This window comes from Vipera ursinii (genome assembly GCF_947247035.1).
Source record: "Vipera ursinii genome assembly, chromosome: 1".
Taxonomy (NCBI): Eukaryota; Metazoa; Chordata; class Lepidosauria; order Squamata; family Viperidae; genus Vipera; species Vipera ursinii.
The window spans coordinates 260,316,679-260,336,210 of NC_139512.1; the positions used below are offsets into that span (position 1 = coordinate 260,316,679).

At 39.1% G+C, this 19,532-nt stretch overlaps 1 protein-coding gene across 1 annotated transcript in view; it reads right to left on the reverse strand.

Annotated features, from left to right (window-relative positions):
* Positions 1-19,532, reverse strand: part of TRDN (triadin) — a gene marked incomplete at its 3' end in the record, with an annotated part of 235,922 nt that overhangs the window by 71,106 nt on the left and 145,284 nt on the right. The window lies entirely within an intron of this gene.

The following is a 19,532-nucleotide window of genomic DNA, read 5'->3' on the forward strand; positions in this document are numbered from 1 at the left end:
GAAATTCTCACAACAATGAAAACCTCAGAGAGGAGGAAGAGCGCCCCTGGGCGGGCAGGCAGGTGTCTTGCTCGGCTGTGGCTTGGGGGGCACTTTTTTCAGTGCCATTGTGACTTCAAACAGTCACTAAGTGAACTGTTGTAAGTCGAGGACTACCTGTACTTCATCACTTTTTTTCCCTTTTTTTGTCACCTTGCTAGGCGACTAGTGGTACTCGGATGTTGCCATATTCTAAAAATGGTACAATGGGTGAAAAAGTTGAAAAGCCTTGACTTAACCAACCTGACTCTTGATAAAAACTTTACTTTGAAGTATTTGCAATTTTTCCCTTCTGGGGTAATAAAAGCCAATGACAGCTCTTTCAGACAAAACACCTTCCAGCAGTTTTCAAGGCCAGCTTCCATTTAGATGTGCATTTTCCCACCAAACTGTTTTTTTTACTTGAACAAAGCTTATCTCTTTGGGACCCCTTGCTTTGATTTCTGCTCTTTAGGACTCTTGTGCCATTTCAGTAAGAACCCTTTCTTTCGTCTGAGGTAATAGAAAGCCTAGCAGTTTCCAGAAGAAACTCATGGATTATTAGGTATATGTATATTGTCTTTTGCTCTAAAACAGGGGTCCCCAACCCCTAGTCCATGGACCAGCACCAGGTTACGGCATGCCAGAAGTTGGTCTGCAGAAACAAGCAAAGCCCCATCCGCAGAATGCAGGCGGTACATGAAACCATGCCCCCTCCAGTCCGCAGGAAAACCTCTCTTCTTGGAACCGGTCCCTGGTGCTCAAAAGGTTGGGGACCTCTGCTCTAAAAAAAAAGTTTGTGGGTTAATCTTCTGCCTCTATCCACCTCTTTTCCAGAAATTGCTTCAAACCCAGCTAATTACCACCCTGAGATGAAATTAATCATAAAGCTCTTTTTGGTCATGGAGGTCTATTGAAGCATTCATAAATGCTTTATGGTTGCCAGGTATGGAAATTTTTAAAATGTCCTTTTTAGTTGATATGAATCATTTATCACAATTATCTGCTATTACTAGAAGCTATAAAACCCGAACTCACTGGCAACATTATCTTCAACGGCAGATGTGATCTACAACATGCTCAATTACAAAAGTTCTGATACATTGGGATATTTCTTTATGTTTTGGATAAGATGTTTAACGATTATCATATGAGAAACTGATTTGTGCATATTTATTTTCACCTAGCAATATATAAAAAAGTTTAAAACAAGAAACTAAACTCCGGTGAAGAATTAGGAAAAATCACACTGGTTTTTTTACTATTCATTCATAGTTACTCCTTAATATTTGTTTCACTCTGTGATTAGTTCCTTATTCAATATGCACAGCAATTCTTCCACCAGTTTTCTGCTAAGGCCCATAATGAAAGACACTTGGGAACCTCAAAATGTGGGTCATGACTCCATTAATATACTTCAGGCAAAATGTGGAGTGATTCTCATGCTGCTTCCACTATGCATGAACAATCTTTGCAATCACAAAGCTGGAGCATTGTCAAACCACAGCAACTTTGCCCAGGAAAAATAGGGCTCCAGAGCAAGTTTTCAGATTATCCTGTTTGCTTATGAAAGCAAGCAATCTTCTCTATTATGGATAATGATAAAGTATTACTCCCTGTATTGATTGTCACTGATTAACATAATACACAGACACAGCACAAACAATACTGAACCAGTTTTGCAAACCTCTATGGGATTCAGAGGACCGCGTGCTGGGTTTGTGAATAATTGCAGAAATGATTTTTTAAATATGCAAGGCATATGTTTTCAAAAAGGAAGGCTATGCTTTTCTGGACTACAGATGGTCATTAAGGAAAACAAGGTGATTTTTTATAAAGAACTAAATCCATCAAATGGAACATTTGTGGTAATAAACAAAAGCCAGCTATCAGCAAAATGTAAGAACAATCACCTTTTTTCACAAAATAAGGTAAATATGTCTTAGGATTCTTAAATATGGAGTCAATGTTGATAGAATGTGAAAATCTTGAGAAAAAATGATGACTGCAGCTGAACAAATAGTTCTCTTCATACCTATATAAAGGACCCCATCATCACTGATAGATATAATTATAATGACCAGCTGTTTATATTATAGGGCAATCTTCTCCAACCTCCATAACTAGGAATTTGGAAACTTGTAGTCCTAAAACATCTGGACTGGAGTGTCTGGTCATCTAGATCAGAAGTCTCCAAACTCCAGTTTGTAGACCAGCACTGGTCCCTGTCATGCCAAAAACCAGTCTATACAAACAAGCAAAGCCCCATCTGTAGGATGTAGGCACTACATGAAACCACACCCCCTCTGGTCCCCGCAAAAACCTCTCTCCATGGAATCGGTCTCTGGTGCCCAAAGAGTTGGGCAGCATTGATCTAGATAACCAGGCTTGCTAGAATTCAAAAATTATTACACAAGATTTTTCAATGGATGGGCAGAAGGGAAAGAAGAATTCAAAATATTTTACCCAGATATGAATCTGTACTTGAGACACATCATACAATCTATATAAGTTTACTTAATTTAAAACTGATTTCATAGAAGGATAGTTTACTCAAAATAATGTTTGCTCAGAAAAAAAATATCACTGCACTTAGAGGACATATTTGTTAATGAGCAATTTGATTTATTTTAGTTGGTGTTAAGGAATTTGATGTGCAGAGATCTCCTTGTGCTACCAAACAGTTGCACAGACAAGGAAGGGTACTTAGAGCAGTAAGAGTCACACAGTAAACACAAGAGTACACTGAGTTGTAAAAGCAAAAAGTAGTTTACTTTAAGGTGGTGTAAGAACAAAAATGCACAGTCAAAAATAAACAGTCCAGGTCATACACAATAGCAACGGTCCAAGAAGTAATCCAAAATACAAAGTCTTCTTACCGGTCCAGAGGTCAATACACAGTTCAGGTAACAGAGCAAAAACAGTAATAGTAGAGAGCAGTAAATTCAGAGAGAGAAAGAAGCTACGTTACTAGCTCCCTCTTATGGCCATGAGAACACTTACACACCCATTGGCCAATTAACATCTTAAAGACATAACATCATGGTTAATATATTTTCAACCCAACATTGTAGGCTAACACCATATGCCTAACAGTTAGCAACTCACTTGATAAATATAAGCTAACCATGGTATTTCCAGTTCTCTATTTAACATCTAAAGACCAAGGTTTCCAGTTACATAGATGTAGAAAACTAACATAAGCACATAGACTTTGGGGCTTCCAAGAAACTAAATAAGCAGAAGGTTTCTAGATACAATATGTCAGCCATATGTGTGAAATCATTTTCTGCATTTTTGATACATTAATGAGGGCTTTTAAACCAATACATCATGCATGGATGATACTTAATGTTTCATTTGCTGCCCCTAGCAAAATGTTCCAATGTGTTAAAATAAAAGCTGCAGCAGGTGGCATAAGCTCTCTAAAAACAGCTTTTCATTGGAGTATTTTGAGCCATGAAAGATGATTCTTAATACAGCCTGGTCTCAGAAAGTATGAGCATCGGAGGTCAAGTACTAGGTAACTGCGTTGTTTCTACTCAAGGAATTAATAGCCTGGTAATTATCTAACAAAAGCCAGGAATGAATTAAAATTAAATCCATTCTATCATATTTTTAATGGACCTCTGATTGCCACAAATCAAAATTCACACACCAAGAGTCTTTGGGATCCTATGAAGCAGCCATTTCCAAATGGAACCAACCAGATGTGTTGAATTATAATGATCATTAGGCCAATTTTTATTAGTAGATAGAGGAATCAAAGGAAAACTAAGATACAATAGGATTTTGAATGTGTATCTGTTTAGATTGATATTAACAATTAAAACTGGACATTTGAAGTGACATCAGTCATTGTTTATTAAAGGCTTCTAAAAATGAAAGGTTCTATAGTTCCCCAACCAAGCACATCAAACCATACTCTCCATGTATGATGGAAATGATAGTCAAAATGTGCTATACCAGCTACAGAGAAACAGTTTATAATATTAGCTTTCCTCACTCACCACTATAGCATCAGAAGGTAAAATAGAGCTTATTGCAAGTCCTTGAAAAAGTAAGAAAGAACAAATCCGAACAAATCGCACACCAGTACTCATAACAACTAACAAACACCTATGGAATTACTGCTCTGCAGAACGACAAGCACTAACCAATCGATGTACCACTTTTATCTTCCACAGGGTTATCACCAGCAACGTTCCTTCAACAACGCCTACAGACACTGATCAACACACACACTCAAGTAGCCAGAGTAGTGATCACAGCACTACGAATTGGAGGGATAGAAGCCTACAATTCAACACCAGCAAACCAAATACTACAATTTGCACAACACCTAATGACAGTGACCCATCAGACAATAACAACGGGAACAGTTCTGATTCAGGAAGCAGCATACCAAGTAGGCCTAATCGAAGATCCCTTTCAAAATCACCTATCAGGTGCAACCACAGGTGCAGAAGAAGAAACAACATTATCGAGAGTGACAGCGACTCCGACGAGCCAAAACCTACAAGCTGCACTGGCACCACAACTAACAGAAGGAGTTACCAAGACACCAATCCAGCGACTGCAGCAGACGATGAACAAATATCACACAGCGACCAATCTCTACTGAGCCCAACAGTAGAGGACGTAGTCGATCTCCTACTGGACCTAGAGAATGAAGAGGAGGAGATAGACTGGTCCCCGTACGACGAATATCTAATCAACCTAATCCTGAACGCAAGCTCACTCCCATCGAGCTACTCCAAATACAACAACCTAATCAACATCAAACTGAAACAATGATTGGAGTGGGCAGGCCACTTAATACCGACAATTGGCTAAATTACATAAATTATCTACATTATGCCTATGGTAACGTTTAAAAACTCCTACTATGCATACATTGAAAATGCAGGAATGGACTACCCAACATCAAACAACAATACCACACAACCAAAAAACCCAATTGAATACACCACAGGATACCACAGAATACCAAACCAACTTTGGAGAGATTATCTAACATTCCAACAATGGACAACACTACTCTACAACACTGCACGATTCCGCGTTTGCAGTGTATCAGCAACAGTATCCAACATGATTCCTCTAACAGAACAAAGTGCAATTCAAGGCATTGCAGCATTTACCACATTTAATAACGCCATTTATGCAATATGCTACTCAGATGACAAGTATGAAACAGACTGGGAAGAACTAACAGAAGGACAAAACAACCTGTGGATGAGAGAAGGACTACACCAAAACACAAGGTACATGCTACCAACATACAAACATGGAATATACAGATCAACCTCACTGCAACCACCATATGCACAATTCATGTGGGATCCACTCTGCATCGCAGAAGAACTAAAAGAACTCAGACCAGAAAAAAATGCTGTCAAATTCTCCTGGGAAGCACAAGAACAAAAATGGCTCAACACACACTCAATGCAACAATTTGATCCAACATGGTCACCAGGAGCAGAAAACCAATCAACAGTGTATGATCAAGAAATGCACTACATACAAGATGAAAATGTGACTCCACATCTAAACCTAAACAAAATAGCATTCCTTGCAGATGATGATGCACAAGCAAGCCAAAAAAACAAAAAACAAATACACACAACAGGAGATCCAGATCTACAATACAAATTCCCAATCAACAACTGGTTCATCAAAATGATACCACTCTATGATGCTGACAACCATCTCATCAAAACAACACCACAAGTACTCATCACTATGTCAATCACACTAGAATATGTACCAGCAAAATATGCAAGCAACATGCCATTCCTACCAGACACACAACACATGGACCAAAGCTCATTGATGACACCAATGCACTTCCTAGGAGATGGCTTCTAAAAATGAAAGGTTCTATAGTTCCCCAACCAAGCACATCAAACCATACTCTCCAGGTATGATGGAAATGATAGTCAAAATGTGCTATACCAGCTACAGAGAAACAGTTTATAATATTAGCTTTCCTCACTCACCACTATAGCATCAGAAGGTAAAATAGAGCTTATTGCAAGTCCTTGAAAAAGTAAGGAAGAAAGGAAGAAAGAAGGTACAAGACCAATTATATAGCACACCTTGCCATATATCAAAAACATTTCAGAAGAAATAGAACACAGCTGCAAGTGGGCATTACCCATTGCTCAGAGGCTACCACATGAGGACAAATCATGCAGTAGAAAGATAGGTTGGAAGTGGGAGAAATTTCTAATGTGATTTACCGGATTCCCTGCATGGATTCCCTGTCACTATGTAAAACAGATAGGGAGGAAGCTAACTACCAGATTACCTGAACACCAGCAAATGGTTAGAAGAGGAAACCAGAACTCATTGGTAGCCTTGCACTGCAATGAACAAGGACATGCATTCAATTTTTCAGCTACTAAGATTGTTGGCCGAGCAGAGACAAAAACAGCCTGAGAAACGATTGAAGCCTAGGAAACCGTACCCTTGTCAGTCAACAGCTTACCAAAGGCATGGCTGCACAAGGAATCAACTAACAATGTCTTAATAGCCAACCATCAGCATCCCACTGTACAGTTCAAAGCCACACACAAACAGACACCACATGCTAGAACAGCCCAGTGTACACATCCTGGAGATTGAGAAGTTGCCTCACGATGGACTGCACCATGAGTTCGAAAGCTTGGAAGAACAAACCTCTAGTCCTGTTGACTGACTCAATTTGGATCCTGCTGTAAGGCTACACTTACTATATCTGTTTCATTCTGAGACACATCTGTTAGAGAATTTGTAATATTGGTGCTAGCATCTCTTAATAAATTTACCCCTTACATCAATTTCTTTTTTAAAAAATAGTTTATTTAACTCTTGCACTTACACTTTCACTTAATTGGTCACACATACCCATGCACACACACACTAAGAGGGAGATTCCCATTACTTCTGGGTATATTAGTAAGGCTTGCAAAATCTTCAAAAGTGATGCTTTCTAATATTCAGTGATGCATACAAAGCACACTTCTTTGTATCATTAAACACCAGCACCTGTTTTCAGGCTTCATAATTTATTCTTGGATGACTCAGTACATGTGTGCATTAACAGTCATTTTACTTCATTTTTCCCTTGCATAAGAAGTAGCACACAAGCTTGGAAAAACCTGTTCTCCATCCCCCATACATGTGGCTCTCTTCCGTGTGAGTGCTGAAGTTTTAGAAGTGACAAGTTTTTATCTTTGCTCCTCTCACATATCCATTGAATAATATTAATTTTACAACACAGCAGTGACTTACAACTTGAATTACAACTTGTGTATCTTCTACTGCGGGTACTAGCAAACCTCATTTTTATCCAAATGACACAGACTTTTATTTGAATATATTCAAAATATTGAGACCCTCCCCTATCCCGGACACTGACCATATCTCAGTCTTAAGCTGTGATGTTTTCTAATAATATGAAATACTACCAGTTGCAAAACATTGAGGACACTAGGCAGTAAGGACAATTATCTTGATGTCATTATGAAGAACTATGGCTCACTAAGTTTCCTTCGCATGGAAAATGTTCTTGGTCCCAAACACTTGCATCTTTTTCCTAACTGGAGGGTGTGCATAGTGATAATGTCACATTCCTTAGGCCAGGAGTTCAAAGACAGTATAGCTGATTAGCAAGTAAAGAGAGCTGATGAAATCTAATTTGATTTAATTGTTAAAAAGTAACTGGGAGGTTGTGCTATTCTTAGCATGCGAGTTATATTTGTCCTAAGTAATGTCAGCGTAAGGCTTATCTTCAAGAGTTGGCTGACTGAAGTCAACATTAATGCATCACATTAGATTCTTCTCTTTCAACTACAAAATCCCCAGTTTGGCCAACTCTCTCTGGGGCTACATAGAAGTAATCTCCATTGATTTTTGATAGCCTTACATTTATAAAATATTTGTCTATTTTTTATTTATTACATTTATATGCCACTCATCTTAAGAAATCCTAAGAAATCTGGACAGCTCTGGCCTTTCATAGTGAAGGTTTCAGTTTGCAATAGCAAAGGAATATCCTTCTACTCTGCTATTGATCAGGCAGAGAATAAATAATATCTGAATATGGTATTCTGTCTTCTTTTTTCATTTGCAATTGACTAGATTTCTTTATGTCAGGATTTTGCAGGACTCATTGAAGATGATGCTAAAATGCATTGCAGTTTTTACTATGCTTATTAACCATTGGAAAAAGAATATGCAATAATTATTGGTTTCATTTATTATATTCCAAGCTGCCTCATTAAAGCAACAAGCTTGCTTTGATTATAAAAAAAAGCATAATGAAAAGTGTTCATTCTATGCCAGAGGTTTACCTTTCACATCCTGCCTGTCACATCTATTCTGATTATCCCCAAATGGAAGCAGGTGAATTGATCTAAGTTTATCTAAACATTATCAGTGAGTGTTGATATCAGACATATACAGGGCTTTTTTTCTCATAGAACGCTCAGAACGGAGTTCCAGCACCTTTTTTGGATGGAACCTTTGTAGGATAGGCAAGCTAGGTTGTATGACATGTGTGAGTTCCGGCACCTTTTTCTTTTACAAAAAAAGCACTGGACATATATGCTGATTAGACCAGTTTATACTCTTTCAAAGTTGTTAAATGCAACCAAGTTGCTTAGGAAGCAGTTGAGCTTCTGGTCAAAAGGCCATTTGACACAGCTCTGCAAAGTGAAATGACATTCCATTTCCTAGGTGCCAGTGTTGAGGTGGTGATGGCATTGTTTACATGCAGAAACATGTGCAGAAGACATTTCCATCAAGTGATACAACCCATTTTAATTGGGGAAGTTAGAGTACCTTTCACTTTCCTAGGGTATCAGCACCCTGCAGCAACTAAAACTAAGACAAGCCTATTTGCTTGTGTGGTATACAGTGACATCTCCTTTTTAGGTGACTGCCAGCATGAAAATTAAACAATCAGCAGCAACTACTTTAGAATAGACTTATCTTTAGAAGAAGAAGAGTTTTTGCAATGGTCCATATCCCTACACTTACAGCAAAATTAGCTGCAAAAGATGAACATCCTAGATTTTGACTCATAGGTAATGCAATTATTTAAAAATAAAGACAAGACCCTGAAGGGGTGGGCAATTTGAAATATCAACAACTATACATCAGTTAAGAATAATTTAATACATAGTAGTATTAATTCAGACTTCTTGCTAAATGAATACAGTGCTCAACATTTTAATTAATGAAACTTTCATTTAAGGGAGAATAGCAAGCTGGCAAACATTAATATTTTTTCCTAGAGTAGTGGATTTGTTTATTAATTATGCCTTTTTGTATAATTAACAGACTTATTGAGGAATACATGCATGATTCTGAAGTGCATTATTGCCTTTGATTAATTTATACAACACTCCATCGTTATTATTTGACTCTGGTGCTAAGATCAATCAAACAGCAGACATTTTAGCTAACATACTTGAATGTTTCTAGTAACAGCAATGTGCTAAAATTCTCCAGAATTTTTTAACCTTTATATTAGCCGATGGACAGCTTGTTAAGTGAGTTAATTAAAGTGTTAATTAGGCTTTTAAATGTGACATAATCTTATGCAGAATTGACTTGGGAGGCCTGTGTGTGGTGTAGTTGGTTCACATAGTGTGGTGGGATGGAGGGTTTGTTGTCACTGTGTGTTGGGGGGAGAGAGCACAGGGGGAGGCTCAGCTAATCTCAATGTACACATGTTGTACTTTGACAATAAAGGTTTATTATTATTATTATTATTATTATTATTATTATTATTATTATTATTATTATTATTATTATTAACAGAGTTATGGAGGCTTATGAGCAAGTAAGGTTTCAGATAGGTAGGGTCACTATAGATAATTCCTTTGATCTAACCTATTGAATTAGAATATGTTAATGTTCTAAGGGTAACAATGGGAAGAAAACTAATTGCTTTCAATTGCAGAAGTTAGCGATTTATCAGTTAGCCTAGAAGAGGAGGAGAAAAAAAATCACAATAATTCCTCAGCTCTGGCAAGGGGAAAAAAGTCATGATACGTCATGACACGTCACCTGACATGGCGAGTTTGACACCCCTGCCTTATGGGAAAGGATCTCTTTTGTTTGTTTTCAGTAATAGTGATTGTATTTTTATTTGCAATTCTTTAATTCCTTTAAAGATTCCCTGAGAGGACTATTGTTCTAAAAGAAGTGCTATAAAAATTATACTAAGTAGCAAATTATTCTGCAAACAAACAATTAAACAACTTTATTTTTTTCCCCGTGAAATACTAGCCTCCTGCATAACAGATCATTTTTTGATAGGTTTGAGGTCTTTCAGATTCTGTACCTTTAGAACGAAGCTAAGCAAGGAATATCCTAGCTTCGTTTCACTTTCATTTATATGTTAATGACATTGCTGAATTCTTCACACCTTCAGTCTATCATGTACCCAGAATGGCTACAAAAAATTATTTCCATTGTACAAAAGAGATGCTGCAGTTCTATCCCAGACAAAAGTAAGTGCAAGAAGACAAATGAGGACATTTTCCAAATGGTATTTTTTTAAAAAGCAAACAGTAGTAAATTACAGTAATAGAGCAGTAAATAGCATGTGCTTCATATACAGTATGGTATTTGAATAATCAGCTCAATGGACAAGTTACATTTTTCAAATGTTCGGTCATGGGTCTTCAGTAATCAGAAGCACAGATAGTCCAACAGTAATATTTGCCAGGTTACAATTTTGCAGAACATTACATTTTTAATGCATTCTGCTTACAAAAAGTCATGATTTTAATCTTCAGCCTTGACATTCTCATGATTTAAACCCATATTTTATAGGGTTTTTTTGCCAACATCTAGGCTGAGTTCTAAAAATTGAAATCAATTGCTCTTCCTTCCATTTAGACACAAATTTGGCTTAGGATATTTAATTATTGACATGAGAGCAGTTGATGAAAGTCATTAGTTCAAGGTTCTGTCTTGTTGGCCCTTTACCTCAGCTGCTATTAAAAGTTAAGCAATCTATTAAGAAAATGGCTTTTTGACATATCCAGATCATATTTGCAAGCCCTAACTTTCCTAAAATATAGAAGAACTCTCTCTAGAGTGGTACTGAATATTCCACCTTACTCAAGGGATGCTTCATGAGAATGCCATTATATTTTTGGGTATGGCTACAGCAGAGCAAAATTATCAGCTCCCACATTTTTGTTTTGTTTGTTCTTTTTTCAGAGGTTGTGTTGAAAGCATTCCTGGAAGGAACACAAGATATTTTTTTTCTTCCAATACTTGGAGTTACTGATTTGGAATTACTGGGAACATGGAAACAAAGAAAGATTCAGTTGAAAGATCAAAGCCTAAATATTCAGCAAGTGACTAAAATGGAGGCAAGGGATGGGGATGGGGAGACAAGGAGTAGCTATTTTTCAGAGTTTCTATGGAGATTCTCAGTCATCCAAGGTCATGGTTGTCCCAAAGGTGCTTTTTCAAAAGGCAGTTGGACTTTCTTTGCTTTGCTTAAAGACATTTCACTTTTCATCCAAGAAGCTTCTTTAGTTCTGAAGAAGTATCGACTACTCAAGAAGATTCTTGGATGAGAAGCGAAACATCTTCAAGCAAAACTAAGAAAATCCAGTTGCCTTTAAAAAAAAAAAAAACTTGTAAACTGTCTTTTCAGAGATGTCAGCCCTGTGTTCTTGTCTCATGGAATATTTAGGGCCATGCCCATAATTTTTAACTCATTAAGAAGCTTTCAGATTTGGAGGACCAGCTGTTCTCCTTCCTATATATTTATATTTATTAAATTTTTATACCTCCCTTCTCCCGAAGGACTCAGGGCGGCATACAGGGCAATAAATATCAAAATACAAAATACAAAAGTTAAAAAAGATTAAATAATTATGCCCGATATAATACAATAGTTAAAAGCTATGTTAAAACCCAAACCCAAACCCCGAACCCATCAGACCAGGCTGGCTTGTTCAAATAAATAGGTTTTTAGATCGCGTCAGAAGGAGCGAAGGTCGGGGGCCATCCGAAGCTCAACCGGCAAGCGGTTCCACAGGTCTGGCACGCCCACAGAGAACACCCTCCCCCTGGGGGCCACCAGTCAACATTCTCTGATCAGAGGCACCCTGAGGAGGCCCTCTCTGTGGGAGCGCACTGGACGGAGGGAGGTTGACGCCGGCAACAGGTGTTGCTGTAGGTAATCCGGACCCATGCCATGTAGGGCTTTATAGGTCATCACCAGCACCTTGAATCTCAACTGGAGGGCACCTGGAAGCCAATGCAGCTCACAGAGCAGAGGTGTAACATGGGAGTATCGGGAGACCCCCAACACAACTCGCGCGGCTGCATTCTGCACCAGTTGAAACCTCCGAGTGGTCCTCAAGGGCAGCCCCATGTAGAGAGCATTGCAGTAGTCCAAATGAGAGGTCCTAAAAAAGCTTGCAAGTATGTATCCGAATTATCAACCTAAATGTTGGAGGTGTGGTGGCGAAGATGCAACGTATTTTCATATATGGTGGACCTGCAAAAAGGTTAAGGCTTTTTGGATAAAAATTTGGTGGAATATGCAGAAGATCTTTAAGCAAAGGATAAAGTTTTGTCCGCAATTGTTTTTATTGGGCATAATTACAGATGCTACTGTTGTGGACATTAAGTTGATGTTGAATTTAATTAGCTGCAAGACTCTTAATAGGTCAATATTGGAAAAAGGAGGAACTGCCGACTATAGAAGAATGGACTCTAAAGGTTTCTGACCTGGCCGAAATGGCAAAGATCTCGGCTTACTTGAAAGATCATTCACAAGAACGTTATATTATGGAGTGGAAAAAGTGGATTGATTATATTCAGAACAAATATGGGACTAAAAAGTTTCACTTAGCATTTGAATAAGTTTTCTTTTCTTTTTTCTTTTTCTTTTTCTTTTTATATGTAACATTAGTATTGCTTGTAGTCATTTTATATGAGCTAGAGGGCGATAGAATTAATAGTTTATTGTTTTTAGCATATGGATGTTTATGATTGTTCTTTGTTTTTATACCTTGTACTTAGCTCTGGGAAGTTGGGGGGGAGGGGGAATGGGGGGGAGGGATAGGGAGGGTTAGGTAGGGGTGGGAGGAGGGGGGATTGTTAAAGATAAAATGCACTGTAAAACTTTTCAATAAAAAAACAAAAACAAATGAGAGGTCACGAGCGCATGAGTGACTGTGCGCAAGGCATCCCAGTCCAGATAGGGCCACAACTGGTGCACCAGGTGAACCTGGGCAAAGGCCCCCCTAGTCACAGCTCCTATATGATCTTCTAAGGAGAGCTGTGAATCTAGGAGGACCCCCAAGTTGCGAGCCCTATCTATGGGGGGTAATAACTCACCCCCCATAGTAAGAGATGGAATAATCTGAATTTTCCGAGATGCCGGCATGCACAGCCACTCAGTCTTGTCAGGGTTGAACTGAAGCCTGTTCCTCCCCATCCAGACCCAGACCGCCTCCAGGCAACGGGACATCACGTTGAGGGCATCACTGGGGTGCAGAAAATGAGTGTCTGAAGGGGAAACCCTCCTCTAATAAGGTGGGTTATAACCAGTGCTTTTTTGTAAAAGAAAAAGCTGCCGGAACTCACACATGTCATACAACCTGCCTTGCCTACCCTACAAGGTTCCATCCAAAAAAGGTGCCAGAACCCCATTCTGAGTGTTCTATGAGGAAAAAAGCCCTGGTTATAACCCTCCTCTATGCAAATAAGGTCTCAGTAAAGTCAATACCTTTCATCAATGAAATGTCTCCATGGATGAAAGGGGCTACACAAACAGAGGTTTACTTCCTATATATGGAAAACTATGAGAGGAAACCCCTGCTGACCAGCACTGAAAGTACCATGCACATAACAACTACTGAAGTCAAAGGGATTTATTAGTGCTTTTTTATTAAAGAGTTTTACAAAAACAAAATTTTACAATATATCCCCAAATCCCCCCCACCCCAAACCCGCCCACTTCCCCCCCACTTCCCAGAGCTAAATACAGGATTATAGTTATAATAATCATATTCTAAATAAAAATTATGCAAATATACAATTAACCAAATTCATAATGTGCTTTAACTCCCCTTTAACATAACTACAAACAAAGTACCAATAACAATATTCCACTAAAATCTACTCATAAGCTAAATGGAACTTTTTAGTCCCATATTTGTTCTGAATATAATCTATCCATCTCCTCCAAACTGAAATATATCTTTCCTGTGAATGATCTTTCAAGTAAGCAGAAATCTTAGACATTTCTGCAAGTTTCGAAATTTTAAACACCCATTCTTCTATAGTACCTGTAAAGGTAAAGGTAAAGGTTCCCCCGCACATGCGTGCTAGTCGTTTCCGACTCTAGGGGCCGGTGCTCATCTCCGTTTCAAAGCCGAAGAGCCAGCGTTTGTCCGAGGACGTCTCTGTGGTCATGTGGCCGGCATGACTAGACGCCAAAGGCGCACGGAACGCTGTTACCTTCCCACCGTAGTGGTCCCTATTTTTCTACTTGCATTTTTACGTGCTTTCGAACTGCTAGGTTGGCAGAAGCTGGGACGAGTAACAGGTGCTCACTCTGTTACGCGGCACTCGGGATTCGACCCGCCAAACTGCCGACCTTCTGATTCCTAGCTCAATACTTCTAGACTCTCTTCCCAAGTATCTATTCCACTGTGCAAAAATAAGCAGAGTTAAACAAAGTCATTCCTAACAGCCTGCAGAAAATGAGAGGAATCCACAACAAACTCAGTGGGAAGAAGCTTGTCTAGCTTGATACTTAATGATCCCAGATATTTGCAGTCTATCATTGTAAGAATTTATATGTATCTGTGATGGGTGGGAGAGAGAGGTTTGGGTGAGAGAGAATGGTTGGTGAGCACATGTGCAAATGCTGTTCAATAAATTTTATATATGAGATATCTTATTTTCCAGACAAGTTTGATCAATAACTATTAATTCAAATAACATTTAAATTTTTGTTCTGGTTTTGTCCCTTTTTGGAGTATGGAATAAATGCATACATACTCAATGCTTGCTTTCAATGGGATTTGACAACCCTAGTGGACAAGAAAGGGGAGCTGGGTTGTATACAATAATTGTAGGTGTATGATTTTTTTCTTTGTACCTTTTTTTAGGGGAGGTAGGATCACTTCTTTGCAGTGTTCTTTATTTTTCTAAACTATATGGTTTTCAAGTGGTTTTTCTCACAGATTATCTGCATACAGTAAAAATTGCAGTTACTATTGAAATACATTTCATCTACAGGCTACAAGTCTTTTATATATGTTTATATCTGCTAAGTTGTCTTAGCAGATATAAATATACTTCTTGCATATTACTGGGTTTCTGTCCACTGATCATCTGCCAATCATTTTATAACACTCCTTAAAATGGAGCCATTAAATTTTCACATTAAAAAGATGTAAGGTGACACTTTTAGAAAATGAAAACTACTGAAAAGTCTATTGGTTAAACCTGGTCATATATTTAAATAGTAATATAATTTGGAATAGCATAGAATATCTCCCACTTATTTCTTATAGTATTTGTTGCTTCCCTGGGACTCTTAAACCTGCCCATTGCCTTCATGCACAATTTCACCTGAAGATCAGTCTACATTTCAGCATTTGCAATTTTGCATGGTTGAGTGAGTAATAAATGCACCTTCAGAGAAACGTCCCATATCTGTACACTGGCTGCTGAATTTATCATATAATGTTATATGTCTACATATCATAAGTCATATAATTAAAAGACCACCTGTTAGGAATTATTGTGCAGAGGTCTCCTTGTGCTACCAAGGAGTTGCACAGAAAAGGAAGGGTACTGAGAGCAGTAAGAATCACACAGTAACCACAAGAGTACACTGACTTGTGAAAGCAAAAAATACTTTACTTTTGAGGTGGTGTAAAGAACAAAAATGCACGGTCAAAAAGAAACAGTCCAGGTCATACACAATAGTAACAGTCCAAGGAGTATTCCAAATACAAAGTCTTCTTACCGGTCCAGAGGTCAATACACAGTTCAGGTTTATCACAGTAGTAAACCAACAGTACAGCAAAAGTAGAGAGAGCAGTGAATTCAGAGAGAGAGAGAAGCTACATTCCTAGCTCCCTCTTATGGCCATGAGAACACTTACACACCCATTGGCCAATTAACATCTTAAAGTCACAACATCATAGTTTATATAGTTTATATATTTTCAACCCAACTATGTAGGCTATCACCATATGCCTAACACCACCCTAGCCACTAAGACAAAAGAGAGAAAAATCAGAAACAAGGCATTTTGCCCTAATTTTTGAAGATACACTTCTTTTACGGGTGGTCATTCTGTTGTAAATTAAGAGTCAGGGTTTTTTTTTAAAAAAACAAACACTTGTTTTTTTACTCCCATTCATTTGTATAAAACAAACAGTAGCTATAATAAGAGAATCAGAATCAAAATCTAATTTTCGACTTTTGTAAGCAGATGCAATTTCTAACTGTGAATGAACAGAGACATCTCCTTCTTTCTGTGTCTTCTGTATGTTTTTGGACAAATGTTTCTCAACCTTGACAACTTTTAAGATGTGTAGATTTCAATCCAACACACCTTAAAGCGTGGCTGGCTGGGGTATTTTGGGAGTTGGTCCACAGATCTTAAAGTTGCCATGGTTGACAACATTAAAGCAGGTTTGGAGAGGGTGATAAAGTAGTGGGGAAGGGTCTACAGAAATTGGGAAAATTCTGTTGGAGAAGTAATACTACCTGAATGGATGTTTGCTATACTACCTTCCAACATCATGTGATAAAAGCCCAAATTAGTTGGTGGAGGATGAAAGGAACCATTGTATGAATTCTTACAAACATACCTCCCCTCCTGTGCATGCCTAATCCTTATACTCAAATTTGAAATAAAGATAATCCTCAACCTATGAAAGTAACGGAGCCCAGAATTATAGTCTTAAGTCAACTGTGGCCATTAAGTGGGTCACCATAGGACCAGACCCAACTTTACAACATCTTTTGCAGCATTCATTAAGGGAAGGAGGTGATAGTTAAGCAAATCCATTAGACCCAATGGGCATTTGTTCTGCCAGAAACTGGAAGTAATCCCTGAAAACTGGCAAAAAAAAAGAAAAGAAAATCATAGTCACATGACTGCAGGACCCTGCAAATGGCTGTAAGATGAGCCAGTTGCCAAGGACTCAAAATGTGATCACGTGATGTAGGGGTGTGTTGTCTTCATAACTTTGAAACTGGGTTTAAGTACTTTTGTTTTGGGGTGGTGGTCTGTTGTAACTTCAAATTGTTGCTAAAAGACTGGTCATAAGGCAAGGACTACCCACAGTATAACAGGTGATCCATATATCTTAAAATTCATGTTTACAGCAATGCTTGTTTTAATAAATTAATACAGGGTGTACAGGAAGGTATATAATAATAGTCTCATAGGGGATGTCCAGTAAAACAGAACGTTTATTAAATGCAAATGCCATTTCACCCAGGTATATTTTATATTTAGGAGATGTAATTGTGGATATGCATATTTTTCTTTTTACACTTGAGTGAAATGAGCATGGGCCTTTATATTGCATAAAATGGCAAAGGGGATTTCCCACATTACAGAGGCAGATGCCACACACAATATAAACCCATTTTCTCTGTTGCATCCAAAGACCACTAAGGATCCATTAAATCAAAAATTTACTGCAGTAGATTCTTGGGCTCTTAACGAGGTTTGATGTGGAGAAATAAATAGCTGAGCCATGCCTCAGTAAAATCATGTGACACAGCAGCAAGTGCAAAATGCAGATAAGCCCTCAACTTACAATAGATCAGACACGTCAAACACAAGGCCCGGGGGCCAGATCCTGCCCGCGAAGTGGTTTCATGCGGCCCGCGAAGCCATCCTGGAAACAGTGAGGGATCGGCCCCCACTGCCTTGGCCCTGGCCCAGAGACCCTCCTCCTGCCAGAGACCCTCAGATCTGTCCCACTCCTGCCCAGGCCCCCATAGGCACCCTTGATGCGAAGGATGTAGAGCTGGCCACGCCCACCCAGTAGGCCATACGCACTTTAGACACGCCCACCCAGTATGCCACGCCCACCCAGACCACACCCACCCGGCCCCCTGAGGGCAACCGCAATGCTGATGCGGCCCTCAGTGAAATTGAGTTTGACACCCCTGCATCATTTAGTGACCGTTTGAAGTTACAACGGCACTGAAAAAAGTGACCTGTGACTGTTTTTCACTCACAACCATGGAAGCATCCCCACAATCACATCATCAACATTCAGACACTTGGCAATTGACTCATATTTATGACGGTTACAGTGTCCTGGGGCCTCACGTGATCACCTTTTGGGACCTTCTGACAAGCAAAGTCAGTGGGGAAGCAGGATTCATTTACTAATTACACATTACTAATTTAACAACTGTGGCAAGGAAGGTCGTAAAAGGGGGCAAAACTCATTTAGCAAATGTCTCACTTAGCCACAGAAATTTTGGGCTCAAGTTGTGCCACTCCCTGTAGTGGCAACAAGCAGCTCTTGCAGGACTAATCTACTTGTGACCTCAAGTGTGAGTGCAATCAAATACCTGGAGAACAATCCTGCAAGCACTGCCTGGCACCTGAAAAAGAAATCTTTATGCCTTTAGAACCCTGAAGGGAAGTTATAGTTTTATAATATATTATATACTTGAGCTTTGAAAGAAACCTTTGCCACCAAGCAGCGATTTGCCTCAAGAGTGTTATCACCAGAAGCTGCATCAAATGCTGCAGCAGATTTCGGCCCCCCCCCCCAGCTATTTCAGATGGGTGATTTCAGGGAACTCGTTTCCTCTTCCTGGAGGCTGATTGCTGTGATTGCCCATCTCTGAAGGAGGAAAAAGGCAGCTCCTGGAAAATGCCAGGGAACAACAGATGAGTCATGGAGCAAGCTGGGTGGGTAGAAGGTGGGAGGAAATATTGGTGCTAATAGCAATGGGGACTCTTGACGACACAGAGATGAGTCCGTCTGCGCAGCATGAGCCGAAACTCAGACGTTTTGTACACCAGGGGCTGCAGATTGTCAAAATAAAAATTATGCTCTTCCCTGCCTTTGTCATTTGGTAACTCTAATTACCACAAAGCCTTTGACCTGACCTCCTTTTACTTCCAACCACTGGGAAGGTATTCATGAGTGTAACATTACACTGTGATCTTCTCTGCTTGGAATACCAAGACACTTACTGGAGGAAAAAAACAGTACCATCCTGGAAAACACTAAAGCCCGAAGCAAATCCTGGCTGCAGCCGCAAGGGGGCGCCAGTGCTTCTTTTTTGTATAAGTAACACCCCAAGCTATTAATAATGAAATATAGGCAAGAGTTTGTTTCTTTTTGTTTCCTCCCCTCCCAACAAACTAATAATACCAAGTAAAACGGTCACAGGCATTCTCTCTCTCTCTCTCTCTCTCTCTCTCTCTCTCACACACACACACACACACACACACACACTGGTGGGATTCAGCAAAT